At 43.0% G+C, this 15,136-nt stretch overlaps 1 protein-coding gene across 1 annotated transcript in view; it reads left to right on the top strand.

Annotated features, from left to right (window-relative positions):
* Positions 1-15,136, top strand: part of FGF14 (fibroblast growth factor 14) — a 1,298,256-nt gene that overhangs the window by 756,951 nt on the left and 526,169 nt on the right. The window lies entirely within an intron of this gene.

Genomic DNA, 15,136 nt, shown 5'->3' with positions numbered 1-15,136 from the left:
CAAAGATAAACTGAGGTGAAAGTCTAACTTTACGACTATCGGTAGTCACAAAGGGCATTTCCGAGTAGTAATGTTTTGTGTCAGTTTTGGTCTCAGTTACATTTTAAGACCAAAACTTACGTTTAACTGAGAATAAGTCTAACTTTACTATGAATACCGAGAGGTGTGAACTTAGACTTTCGTCTTAGTTTACCTTTGTGAATCGGGCCCATGATGTATACTTGTAGCTACTGTTTTAATATATTAAAGATAAACCGTACTGATATGTATTTGTATTGAACATTTTAAAAACAGTTTGCAACTTGGGGGATGTAGTTCAATGATTGCATCTGTTGGTGGTAATTAATGGTGATTTAAACTCTTGTTTAAACATATTTCTTGAGGTAGCCTTTGATCCCTGGATGACCCAAACATATTTTGTATTATAATGATCCTAAGGTGTCTGAATCAGCTCTAACGCAATTAGAAAAGTAATTAATCACCTACATTTCGCTTAAGGAGACAACATTATTAAATTCAAGTTCTAGAAGTGAGGGCCAGTGAGGTGTAACAGAACTTAGATTTAGTAAGGAGTGAATGGATTGTATGCAGGTAGTTAAAATGCTGGCCAAATTCTTAGAGGAGAAAGCAATGGAGGCATATATTATTGGTGGAATTAATTTACTAGTAAAGATGCTAATTGAAGGTCCCAAAGCTCTACCTCAGTATTTAGTTGAGAAACATTTAATGGCAATAACAGTCTCCATATTTCTAGATGCAAGAGTCGCTAAGTGTTGGTATTGTCCCATTAAAGGTGCTGCCCAACTTGTGAGCAGGGCTCCAGTCTAAGTTAAATTAACCTCCACGACTTGCAATGACTTAGTGTGAAACCACAATATGTTTTTTTAGCTGGCCCTCTGAGGCTTTTTTTCTCTATTTGCCAGGTGCCATAAGCACCTGTTTTCAAGTATTAAATAGAAAATATACTCCAAATAAAGAGTAAACATGGCATCTGGCTGCATGTAGTTTTATGTTCATCTAAACTGGCTTTTAAGGTACACAGCCTTTACAACGAAACTTTTACAACGAACTACCATTACAACGCAACTTTTACAACACAAACCATTACAACGCATAGCGCTGGGGGACGCTCTAGGATAGGGAATAGGTTTAATGTACTATCCAACACCTTCCCTACTATCCACGGGGACTGGAGTTGGAATAGTAAATTAAACTATTCCCTAGCCAGCGCCCCAAAGCACTATGCGTTGTAATGGTATGCGTTGTAAAACTTGCGATGTAAAGGTAGGCGTTGTAAAAGTATGCGTTGTAACGTCATACATCCGGCTTTTAATAAAGGAGACAACAGGCTTGCTCACAATAAAAATACATATATGAAATTTGCTAATGAAGTACAGGAGAAAAGTCAGAATGGGAGGTAACTATTTTGTTTTTTTGGGGTGGTGTAGCTTGGGACTTCTCTTCCTCTTCAGCTGAGGATGGAACGTTCAGAAAGAGTCTTCCGTAGAGGCTAAAAACTTGGGGGCATATTAACAAGGACAGGCGATACATTATCGCCGCTTTTATCGGCAGGAAACTGCCAATAAAGCGGCGATAATGGCCTTGATAATATGCTCTATGAATTCCAATCGAACCCCATGTTAGATGTGAACACATCTAACATGGGCTTCGATTGGAATTCATAGAGCATATTATCAAGGCCATTATCGCCGCTTTATTGGCAGTTTCCTGTCGATAAAAGCGGCGATAATGTATCGCCTGTCCTTGATAATATGCCCCTTGGTTCTATAAATCGGCTCTGGAACAGGGTCATGTTGGGTAGTTAGGGTGGCAGAATACTCGCTGTTCTCATGTCTGTTAGTAGGTAGGACTGTTGGGTGGTAAGCTTTTGGGGCTTTCTATCTCCAGCATGGGGACACGCTTTTGAGAGTAACCATTCGCCTTATAAATTAGGTTTATTAGTATTATAGGGTCCAGGAAAGCGGGGGTCCTGGGACATAATGCCCCATCTGTGACAAACACCACTCCGCCACTTTCCATTGTAATGGCCTTGTTCTTTAATTGATGTACTAAATATCTGACATTGATCCAGCCCTCTGAGACCTAAGTTGGCATCCCTGCTATAGAACACTATGGGCCTGATTGCGAGTTGCTTTTAATATTCCGATTAATTTGTTAGCCCATGTTTACAGGTGTGTCAGAATTCTAGTTTGCAAGGATTTGTTAGATAACTCTGCCTTCATTAAATTTCAGCAGGTCAACCCAGCTGAAATGTAACAGTAGAAAACATACAGGGCCTCATTTATGAAAAGTGACGCATCGCTGCGTGAAAACAGCGATGCGTCACTTTTCACTGTGCTCTCCCTGCGACACTAACGATGCGTCATATTTACAGTATGACGTATCATGTCGCAAGAAGTTACAGATACGTCAGTATTTCTGACGTATCTGTAGGCACAAAAGTGATGCATTGCTGGAGTGTGTCACAAAAGTGAAGCAACTCCGGCAACGTGTACTTTCACATGGGCAAGTCCCATGTTGTTAGTGCCTGCGTCAGTCTTACGCCTGCCAGGCGTGAGAATTTGACACATTAGCGGCCAAAAAATGGCGCAGTGAAATCTTATAGATTTCACTGCGTCACTTCTATGACTCTTTCTTGTGTCAAAACGCCCCCCTTGCATACATTATACCTGGTGCAGGTATAATGTGGCGCAGGGGTTTACAAAGTGACGCATCTACCTAGATGCGTCACTTTGAAAATATGGCGCAACAAGGCGCATTTTGTACGCCATTGGTACGTCACAAAAAGTGACGCACCGGTGGCGTAAAAGTGACGCACAGCCTCATAAATGAGGCCCTCAGTATTTACAGTATCATGCAAATTTTGCTGCGTTAAACACAAAACTCTGCTTGTTATTCCCCATGAACTTGCAATAGGTGTTATTTATTGCGCCTGATGAACAACGCACCCTGTGGAACTGTTATTTTTCACGGGCGATAAATAACATCTTAGCTCGTAAACAAGCTCTAAAGAACTTAATGAAAAGCAGTCATCCATTCACATTTTACCATTACTGGAACACAGGCTACATGAGCCTATTGAAGAAATATTTTCACAGACCCTTCTGCTGTGTGGAACAAGGCCAGCAGGCGATCACGTAATTTCACTAAAATAAGAACATGCATAGTTGTACATTACGCTCTCAATTGGAGAAAAGCTGAAGACCAACACCTTCTAGCATCAGTTTTTTTCCTATGTTCCAGCACTCAGAGCAATAGATTTCCATTTAAATGCAAATGCCTCAGACAGAAGTGAGAGGCAGGAATTATTCATGAGATCCAAGTTAATGAATAATGAATTTTGAGTCAGTAAAGGTGGCATCAATGGGGTTTCACTTGTGTTCCAGTGATTAGTTGCATTGTGTGATCTTCCTTGAAGAGCACATTTAGCCGATCAGATAGGGCGGGCCGTCCGCGATAGCGCCCGCCCGCCTCGGCGCGTCGCGCAGCGACAGCGGCTGAACCGCCTCTCTGAAATCAACAGACGGGAGAGCAATGCTTGCAGAATGATGCTGCCAGACAAAGGTAGGGCTGCAGGTCTGTTTACTGCTGGATTTGCTGCCTGAGGCACATTGCACTCAATGCTCTCCCTCTTGACAGCAGGCTAATGTATCCCAGAACTCATTTCCCTGGAGGACAAGAGGTGTGAGTGCTTTTTAGACGTAGATGGCGAGAGGATAAACCTTGAGGAGGTAAGGGAGTACGTGCAGACATGTTAGGGAAGGGCACTGGCGTAACAAAACTTGAGGGGGGCCTCCCTGCCAGGCACGTGGAGGGGCCCCCTCCAGGCTCCATCAGGAGCTCTGCAGCCAGAGTGCTGTGCTGAGTGCCCCCCCTCCCCCCCCGCAACGCGGGGACTGCGGGGGGTCTGTGTTACGCCCCTGGGGAAGGGAAGTAACACAATCTGGGTTATAATCAGGGGTGTGGACAAGTTGCATTATTTTCATCTGCATGATTATGCAACATTGTGGGAAACAATGCAAAATTATGTGTAATTATGGGAAAAGCAAAACCAGCATTTGGCGCTATATTTTAGAGTGCAATCCGTCCTCGCGTCCTAATGCATTTCACTCTAAATACAAGCAAAAAACACAAGTGCCACAAACATCAATTGCCCTCCTTATGGTCACTCACCTTGTTCCCATGCGCTTGAGTTACAATTTTTCATGGATGGCACATAGTTACTAAAAGTAGCTTAGTGGCATATTTTTAGAAATTTCACTTAACAAGCTAACATAAAATTATAAAATGATGGCAAGGGAATTCAAAATTCATTTGGTCTAGTTACTACAGGCAAAGAGTTCACACGCAAATAAGATAGTCAAAGGGCATGCTGTGATGACCATGGAGACCTAAGGGTGGGAGAGTGAAGTCATAAGAAAGAAGGCATCAGTTATAGCAGTCCTTCCACCGCTGACTCTATCATGATAAATGCAAAAACAACAATTGATGGACAGAATGCAGAGCAATGCCATACATTCACCCCAGTACAGAGATCTAGGCCTAAATCGATTGTTTTTTGCTCACCACCCCACCCCAGTTCAGACATGGCCATATGCAAATCAGCCTTGACCCTGTGCCTCCTGGGAACAGTCCAGCCCGAACTGCCAAGCCATGTCTTCCCTGGACCGGAATCAAGCATCCTAGGACCGGTTTCTGGCTATAGGCCGTCTTCAGCCAGGATAGCTCTACTCCAGTGGTGTGGAGAGCATGGGACTCACGTCTGGGCATACCCTTCCCACATAGGGTGAACAGCAAAACACACAAGATGATGGACGTGGGTCCTGTGCTCACTACGCCACTGGAGTCAAGCTATCCTGGCTCAAGGCGGCTGATAGCCAGAAACCAGTCCTAGGATACTTGATTCTGGTCTAGATAAGACATGGCTTGGCAGTTCGGGTTGGACTGTTCCCATGAGGCACAGGGCCAAGACTGATTTGCATATGGCCATGTCTGAACTGGGGTGGCTTGGTGAGCAAAATAACGATGGATTAAACCCAGATCTGTGACTGGGGGTGACTGTTTTGCCATTGTGCAACATTCTGTCCATCATCTTGTGTGTTTTGATGACTCTATCATGATAGCTCAAAATTAGTATGAAGAAAAGGATAGATCATTTTATGTGACAGACCGTGACAAGAATATTCTAAACAGAGCTATATCCATTAAAGACTTTGCCTGAGCTACAGACTAATGAACGAGCTTTTGAGGTACAGAAACATGCTTGAAACACACCCGTGTAGCGTATACAGTCCAGGGGCATTGCTCCTTCCAGTATCACAAAAAGGGTTCAGCTCAGCTTTTCTCTTTTTCCTTGTATTACTTAAATATTCTAGCCATGTGGCCCTTTTTGCACACATGCACATAATTGTATACCCATTGCTAAATTTCAGTATGACTGGAACGTAATATGGCGACAATTGGAATCATGTATCGAGTATGATAAAAAGGCCTAATAAAGACCAAAGTTCAAATTTTCACTTGGGATCAGCTGCCATTTGTTACTATAAACAAAATGGCTGCTTTCATAGAAGGAACTAGTGTCACAAGGTAATAGATTTATTGTAATATTTTGAAAATGATCTTGCACAAAATTGAGTAGTTGAAGAACCATCATTGGGTTTGAGTGTAAATAAGAATATTGTCCTAAAAAATATTGTGCTCCAAAAGTAACCTAACCGGAATATTGATTGCCAAAATATTTTGAAGGGAAGTGTCCACAGACAAGGATAGATTTACTGTTCTTGACTCCACATCTACATACCTTGAAAATATATGTATTGTTAAGGAGTATACATGTGAAGTTAACTATATTAAGTAAGTATTTTATAAAGCAGAGGATCACCAGAGTATCTTGGCGCTGACAGAAACCTCAGAAAACAGCTACCCAGAGATACAGGTTTAATTAGAAGAGGCGGCAAAGAGCCATCTCTATAGTGATTTTCTAAAGAGAGGATGACAGAAATGGGATCTTAAATCAATACTTGTACACATATGGTTACATCTTCATCATATTTTGTAGTCAATATTCTGGCTATGCTATTTTTTGCGTCATAATATTTAGGATTTAATATTCTAGTAGTACACCTTGATTTTTTTTTCTTCATGAGTAATCATTAGGAACGGTATGGCAAGGGTTCCAAAAAGCAAAAGGCAAAAGGAATGTCTGCAGAAAAGGTTTTTGCCTAAACCTGGAAATAGGAACATAATATGAGGATGTGCCTAACGGCTAGAGTGGTTGACCTTGAAGCTGGGGAACCGGGTTCGAGTCTCAGCAAGGACACTCAGCATCCTGTGATTCTGGGCAAATCACTTAATCTTCCCTGCCTAATAAAATATTTAATGAATGTGTCTGTCTGTAATGCAACTGGTGCTCATGTAAAGCACTCAGATACCTTTGGGTCTAGTTCGCGCTATATAAAAATCCCCCCCTCCCCCCAAAACAAATTTGAGATTTGTAGTAGACCATCAACATGCTGGGGGCAGAGGTGGAAAACATTCCTGAAGGGAAATCAGAGAAGGATGTGCACAGGTTTGAATTGGTTTCACAAGGTTCAGATATCTTAAAGCAGAGATTGCAGAACAAGCATAGTGGAGTCAAAAAAGGACTGCTTGAGTATGACATCTGTTAGGCTAATTGAATGGGCAAATAGATAATGTGGCTGTGGATATAGAAAAAAAACTATGAGGGGTGGCATTGTGAAAAATTGAGGCCAGTTTTAAAATGTGCAAAGAAGAAGAGAGTACCTACAAATGGATAAGGTGAACAGTTGAACATTAATTTCAAATGATACCAAGTGGAATTGTGACAATCATCCAGGGCACACAAGGCCTCATCTAAGCCCCGTAGAGTGGCCCAAATTTACTAAAGCCCTGAGGCGGCACAAAGCAATGCAAAATGGCTCATAGTATTTACATTCTAGCACAAAAGGCACTTTGGGACAGATTTATGATAACTGGTGCATCCCCAGGGATGCGCCAGTTATCTTGCGCCGCAGCTCCGCCACCCATGGTGCGCCGCATTTACAATGCGGCGCACCATGGTGCAAAAACGGCACAGATGCGTGACGCATCTGTGCCGTAAAGGTGGCGCATTGCTGGAGTTGCGTCGCAAGCGCGACGCAGCTCCAGCAAGGCTCGGAGGTGCCCTACCTGTCCAATGCTGCGTCAAGCCTTACGCCTGCTTCAAGCAGGCGCAGGGTTTTGACGCAGCATTGGCCTGAATGTGACTGAGTGAAATCTTATAGATTTCACTCAGCCACATTTGCGAGGCGCACCTGCCCCGGAACGCCCACCCTGCGCCGGAACGCCCACGAGCGGCGCAGGGCTTTACAACGTGACGCATCTGCCTAGATGCGTCACGTTGTAAATGGGTCGTAGGGATGCGCCACGTTTACGCCGCAGTTGCGTGACGCAAACGTGGCGCATTACCAACATAAATCTGCCCCTTTGTGCTGAGAAGATGACTTTTTCTAAAGGCAAAAAACACTTTGCATTGATTTGCATGGCTTTGTGTCAAGGGGCCGTTATTGGGGTATTACTTAGGTGGAGCACCACACACATTAATAGATTTTGGCACAAAATCTAAACTACTAAGAAAGCCAGTGTTGACCTTTGCATTAAAAAATAACAAGTTCTTCAAGTTGGTGTAAACAAGGAGAAAGGAGAAATGTTTTTTATTTCTTAACAATTTCTTTATTGCATGTGTGCCAAAGTGCACAGCACACATCTTGTGTGTGTTATCCTTCTATGTTTGTGTAGACTTAGGAATTTGCAATGGATGGGAAGGGAGAACAGATCCTATGCTAAACACAGCTTACTCACTTCTGTGAGGTGTGCATTATGCAAGGTAACCTTTTTGTGTACCAGCACAAGGGATGACAGAAAGAGCAGGCCAATCTTAACAGATAAATGCTGTGTTTTCCCTCTTAAGCAGCGAATATGGTTGCCATGTTGTGTGAAAAACTAAAGTCTCTGCCTCAGAATCTTGGCCTGGAGCCAGATTAAAGCAGCTTGTAGTGGGCTACATTTGAAAAGATGATCAATCCTTGCTGTGTTAAGCCTCGGTGATTGTTTCTTTCAGTGTGAGAGGTCTTCCAGACGGTACTGCAGAGGCACTGTCCTTCTGGATGGAGCCTGCAGGGTTAGTTTGCACTGCCAGATGTGAGGACGCCATATTTTCAAGAGCAGCAAAAAAAGTTCTGCATTATTAATCTGATGCAGTGCTGGAATTCCCACATCTTTTTATTTACTTCAAAAGCTGCGTGCGCTGCAATTTGTTCACACATAAATTACTGAAGACGCACAAAAATATAAAAAGCCGTGCACTGCAGGTATTGTAATGTTGCATTGGCCGGGTAGTGGGGGTGGTGTAACTTCTGTGATGTCTTGCCTGTGTTTCATGGTCTCTACTGTGTGTGCCTGGATGTGGCTGTGTTTGTAGTTATATATGTATGTGTGTATGCTTGCTTTATGCACTCTGTGGGGCAGATTTACAATAACTGGTGCATCCCCAGGGATGCGCCAGTTATTGTGCGCCGCAGCTCCGCCACCCATGGTGCGCCGCATTTACAATGCGGCACACCATGGGGCAAAAACGGCACAGATGCGTGACGCATCTGTGCCGTAAAGGTGGGGCATTGCTGGAGTTGAGTCACAAGCGCAACGCAGCTCCAGCAATGCTCTGGGTGGCCCTATCTGTTCAATGCTGCATCAAGCCTTACGTCTGCTTCAAGCAGGCGCAGGGTTTTGACGCAGCATTGGCCTAAAAGTGCCTGCATGAAATCTTGTAGATTTCACGCAGGCACTTTTGCGAGGCGCACCTGCCCCGGAACGCCCACCCTGCATTGGAACGCCCACATGTGGCGCAGGGCTTTACAACATGACGCATCTGCCTAGATGCGTCATGTTGTAAATGGGTCGCAGGGATGCGCCACGTTTACGTAAACGTGGCGCAAGTCCGACATAAATCTGCCCCTGTATGTTTTGAATATCTGTCTGACTGTTTATCTATCGTCAGTTTAATGAAAATATGTATCTGAACCGATCGCATGTTACTCAGACCAATTCGTAACATGTTGCAAATTGCATAGATCTGACCGTAACTGTTAATCTGGAATTTCCAGAAATTCAATAAAATAAATATAAATAAAAAGTCCAGAACAGGCAGGCCATTCCATTGGCATACCAATCTACTTCTACCTATGATTTGGCAATGCCACGGGCATTATATATTTGATCACATATTACTTGTATTATTCCACAGACTCTGAGGGCCTCATTTTGACATAGGGCAGCGCTGCAAGAAATCTTGCTGCCCTGCCCTACGTCAAAACAAAATGGCAGGAATGCGCTGTGTCTATGTGATACGCCGCATTCGTGTCTTTTTCCCGAGCGCCGGCGTACAATGGGCTGCTATGTGCCAACGCGGACACTCTTGCACCATGGTGCAAAGGTGATTGCTTTGCGGGGCTGATTGATTTTGTGCAGGAAAATACACAAAATAAATCACAAGAGGCGATTTCATTTTTCTATGTGTGCTGCATTCAGCACACATAGAAAAAGGAAAGCACAGGGAGAAATAAAAACATTTCTCCTGGATGCACCTCCCTAACCCCACCCCTGGGGTGGCATTAGGTTCTGACGTATTGCCAGGTATACGATTTCTCTTAAATCCGGGAATGTGCCAGGTTCCATAGATGTTGCGTGGGAACACCCACATCAACAACCATGGAACGCCCCTTTCTCACAGTTTTCTGCAAGAAAGGGGCACATATTTATAAGGCTATGAAAAGCCACGTAAAGTAGCTTTACGCGGCCCTATAAATATGCCGTGGCACATTGCACCACCGGAACGTCATAAAAAGTGATGTTCTGGCGGCGCAAAAGTGCCGGTAGGGCGAGTCACTAGCTGCAGTGCATGTGCCTATGTTTCTTTTACATGTGTTGAAAAGAAGTCACCAAACCCTGACTAAATCTGCAAATTATTTATTCTTTAATTGGTTTAGGACTCAGACATGTCTGCTTACAGAAACAGGCATGGACAAAAGCATGCCTCCATATCTGCTCATACTCATTCAATGCAGATTGCTGCTTAATACACATCTTCACATATTAGAAAATGTTCCAAAATAAAACAAATTAAAGGCACAGTACTATAATCACGGCCACTACTATGCATCAGGTGAGGATAAAATGATGTAGTGGGATGGGATGTATGACACTACAACGCATGCTTTTACCACGCATGCTGTTACAACTCAGTTTTTACAACGCATGCTGTTACAACGCATAGCGCTTTGGGGTGCTGGATAGTGAATAGTTTAATTTACTATTCCAACTCCAGTCCCCGTGGATAGTAGGGAAGGTGTTGGATAGTAAATTAAATCTATTCCCTATCCTAGAGCGCCCCCCAGCGCAATGCATTGTAATGGTTTTCGTTGTAAAACCTGTGTTGTAATAGCACTGCGTTGTAAAAGTTTTGTTGTAAAGGATGTTTCACAGTGGGATGACTACATTATGTGGTAAGAGAAGGCAAACTATGCAGCAAAATATGGCACATTTTGTGACAATATTCTTTTAATATTTTATCATTTTTACTCATGTTATCACCGCCAAAGCTTCGCCTTATTAGTACCAATTTGACACTCAAGTACATCAATCGGCAACTGAAAGGTGATCTGCCAATATGTGAGACAGGGCTTGTTACTGTCTGACAGCACACATGGCATTGTTTTTAGTAATTTTGTGAAGCTACATTTTTTTTTGTTTAAGTGTCCAAACTGTGCAGAAGATGATAGAATATGTGGCAAGCCTATAGGTGAATTGTGTCAGATGGGCTTCATTTTGTTCATTCCAAGGAAGCCTTAAAGCTTAGTGTGGTCTTAAAATCCTATAATCTTGCGTTTGCCTTGGACAAGCTGGTTAATTCACCTAATCCCATCATTGTTCCAACATTCAAGGGGAGGGGCTGTACCTCAATTATTGGTTTTGTCTTTGTTCCTGCGTCTATTTTTACATATTTCCAACTTTAACATCATTCATAGCTCATATAGCAATCACAATCCCCTGTTTTTAGAACTTGAGGGTGTTGTGGATTCTGTTCGGCCAACGGCTGGGGCTCTTAGAGGACTTTCCTTCACTGACCAAGGCAGGAGAGTTAACTGTTCCCAGGTGGACCCAACGCACAATACAATTTCCTTCTTTTCCATTGCTGTCCAGTAGCTATCCATCTGTTTGGATGCGCATGCCCTTGAGAAGGATGTTCTGCAAGCATTTGAGTCTATTGCCTGCAAAGTCACAGAAACTATTGTCTGTGCCATTGAACCACTTGGGTGGTTAAGACCTAAAATTGCATGACAGGGTCTGCTCCAAGTGCCTACAGGAGTTGAAAGCAGCCCTGAAGCAGGTCCCATAAGATAGGACCCTTGTAGCAGTGTGTAGGCAGGCCTAAAAGCAAGAATTAGCTAAGCATAAACAGGCCTTGCATGAGTGAGTCTGTAAGGAACTAATCCAGGCAAGTGGGAGTGGAGATAGCTTCCTTTTCTTGAGGGTAGCAACAGGCCATGTTTCACAAATGGGACAGGTCTGGACATATGTACCAGCATTTCCGAGCAACCGTGGGTAGACCACGTTTGCAGAGGTCTACAATTTTGGGGAGGTTGTGCAGGGTGAGGTGATGGTAGCTCCCGAGCTGGGGGAGGTTCCTGTGGTTTCTACCCTGGATGAAGTAACCATGGGCATGTGTGGGCTAACATGGAATAAGGCCCCAGGTCCTGATGTGATGCCCCTGGGCTTGTTCCGGGTGGAAGTTGATCTATGGGACACCCTGTTGACTCAAGTCCTGAATGCAGCAGCGCATCGAGGGATGCCACGATCGCGGTCGACTGCGATGATCATGCCTGTGTTTAGAAAGGGTGACAAAGCCTTCATGCTACTGTTCCATTTCATTGATTGATGTGGTAGGAAGGTACTTGGGACGGTCATACTCAATAGGCTGATGGCTTGGTCAGATGCTAACACTATCAAGACGGAAGTCCAATATGGCTTCAGGCTAAGGAGGTCTACATCTGACCAATGTTTGAACCTTTAATTAATTTTTAATGCATATACTGTAGCCTGGCCTGATTCCCTCTATGTGACATTCATGGACCTTACGTTCACATTCAATAGGGTTAATTGTACAAAATTCTGAGCCTTGCTGCTTGAGTTAGGTGTGAAGCTGAATATAACGGCTTTTCTGGCAAACCTACATTCTGATGCTTCCGTGCGTTTTTCGCAGGTGGTTCGGCAGAGTGCATTCTTACACCATTTTTGTTTACCACATACGTTAATGGACTTCAGCAAGCAGTTCTTTCGGTTCAGGCAGATTGCCCTAGGGTAGGGAGAAAGTCACTCCCAATATTGTTATATGCTGAAGATGCGGTTCTTATGGCATGTACGGCTAGGGGGCTGCAGCTCCAAATGTGTCACCTTTATGGGCAGCTTGGACCTGGCTGTGAATTTAATTAAATCTTACGTCATGATAATGGTTCCAAGGTCTACTAGTTCCAAGAACCTCCAGATGGGCCACCACCCCCTAGGTAAATGCTCAGCATTTCCCTATTTAGGGGTATTATTTGATTGCAAGAAAACCAGGCAGCCTCTGATTTAGGGAAAGCAGAGCTGAGCTCATTAAAACTACTGGGGCAGTGGTTAGCTTTGCACATAGGTTGGGTTCTTGGTCTCCGTGAGTCCTACTTAAGATTTACCACACTAAATGTGTGTCCCAGATCCGGTACGGCAGTGAGATTTGGGGTACGCGAATACTTGTATTATCCAAGCAGCAGAAAATAAATTTCTAAGGCGATTTGCCCAGGTTCCACAATGTACTCCTGCTTTTTCAGTTCATGCTGAACTTGGAATTAGTTATTTAGCCAATCTAGTCGCTATTAGTCCTCTGCTTTGCTGGATAAAAATCTGGATGAGGGAGGATCTCAAGCTCAATAGACAGACCCTCTCAGATTATTTGACTCATAAATACGCACACAGAATCCTCTGGTTAGCCTATATAAAGGCATCTTTTGCCTCTCTAGGGAGAGCAGATGTATACTTGGCCCTCCCTTATTTTAGCCCTGAGAACTCCAAGGAATAAAAGTGCTGTTTTTTGAGCTGGCATCGTTAATTAGAGAAGAGGTTGAACTGATGAAACCCTTGGTGAGGGGACACATGCTCATAAAGACTGCTCAGGGCATGGTTCATTGGTTAGTTGAGATATTCAATAGGTGGGATCGTTTTCTTTTGGCCAGGTTTCAATGTAATCAGTTACACCATCTCCTGGCCACATCCCGCAGATGGGTCAATTCTGGTTGCAGGACGCCCTACGGCTGTGACAATAGATCTCTGCAGGATACCGTACACTTTGATATGTTCTGTAACTATTACTGTAGGCCCAGAAAGCAGTTTTTGGTATGATTGTTGGAAACTCAGAATTTTATCTAAGTACGACCTGCTCTTATGTATTTAAATATGCTTCCCAATAAACATGCTTTATTTGCTGTGGTTAGTTTTGTATGAGCTGTCCTGGTGTCTAGGAGTTCAAGACCCGATTGAGTATTGTATCAATGTATTAGGAATCCCTTTTTAATCTGTTTTTACTGTATCTTGGAGTTTTTCTTTTGTATCCAATGTATAAGTTTTATATGTTTGTTTTTTATGAAATATTTGTTCTGTTTTTTATGGTTGCTGTTGACAACCAAATAATATACATACACATATATACATATTTCTATATTAATCATGATGCGACCATAAGGTGTCTTGGTGAGTTCTGGTCACATGAGCTTGATGTTTCACACACCGGGTTGGGTCTAGATAGGTTGTACTGTTAGGCACTTGGATTGGTGATGGTTGCTTATCTTATTTATGTTTCACTTTATTTTTTGGTCCACTTTTGGGTGTAGTGATTAAGATTTTAACCCCTTGCCCGTGGCTGGAATTCCGCTCCTGTGCTGGACATTCCAATCGCGGGCCTGGTCATGACGGCTCCCGGCCATCATCAGCACACGAGCACTGTGACGCATGACGGACGGGAGCCGTCATCAGCACGCAAGGGGTTAAAGAAAGGGTACGTATATGGGAACCCTTTTCTCTCAGTGCCTTCCTCTGTCTAGGGTGAACAACTTTGAGGTATCTAGATGTGCGTAGAGGACCTTTCTTTATTTGCATAGTTATTAAAATATTCGTTTTTATCTCTAGGGAACGGGCGAGTGGCTGCCCCCTGTTTTTCTCTCCCCTTATTGTTGTTTTATCTTGGTTAGAATCCCCAATTTGTGCCCTGAAGAAGGCATGTGGCCGGCTGGGCACTTTGCACCAAAATACTCATCAGCATCTGTGCCTCATCCCGTCTGACATGGCAATGGAATACAATTAACCAAGATGCTATAAATGAATATATGTTGGAAATGGCATGAATATATGCCTTACAGAGACCAATAAACATTTTTTAGGCCAAATAGTATTTCAGAATGTATAATGATTAACTTACTGCTAGAAACTGCACTTTGAGGCAATTTATTTTTCCTCTTGATCTATGTTGTTTATATAGTTTGAAGAGGCATGGTACAACAGAGTTTTAATTAGTTATAGGATGATTTGCAAGGTACAAGTGATATGGATGAAGCTTGTGAGTGTGATGAGTTGTAGTTTATGAGAGTGAGATGGTTCTGTTTGCCAAATGATCATGCTTTAGTGATTATGTTCTAAAATATTGATTCTGAATTTATAAATAAAGATAAGAATTCGATGTATTCTATATATATTTGAAAAGTTGTTGCATTTTTTTATTTGAGTTTGATTCTTCATATAGAGCATTTCTTTGGAGGTGGGTTGTTCTGCTCTTTTTTGTGTTGCTTTACCTGTTCCGCTCCAATATCCATTTATTGCCTTGGGGAACCCGTTGCTTCTTTTGTCAAACCAGATAATTTCCCACAAACCACTTATATCCTTGATGTCATGCTCTTATAAATGAAAGGGAGAAGATGTTTGGAAACTTGAAGAATAAAATTAGAATCTCTAATGCAATATTAAACACACCAAA

Source organism: Lissotriton helveticus, chromosome 8 (assembly GCF_964261635.1).
Source record: "Lissotriton helveticus chromosome 8, aLisHel1.1, whole genome shotgun sequence".
Lineage (NCBI taxonomy): Eukaryota > Metazoa > Chordata > Amphibia > Caudata > Salamandridae > Lissotriton > Lissotriton helveticus.
The sequence above is the reverse complement of the archived record's forward strand: the minus strand, read 5'-3'. Positions and strand labels throughout refer to the sequence as shown.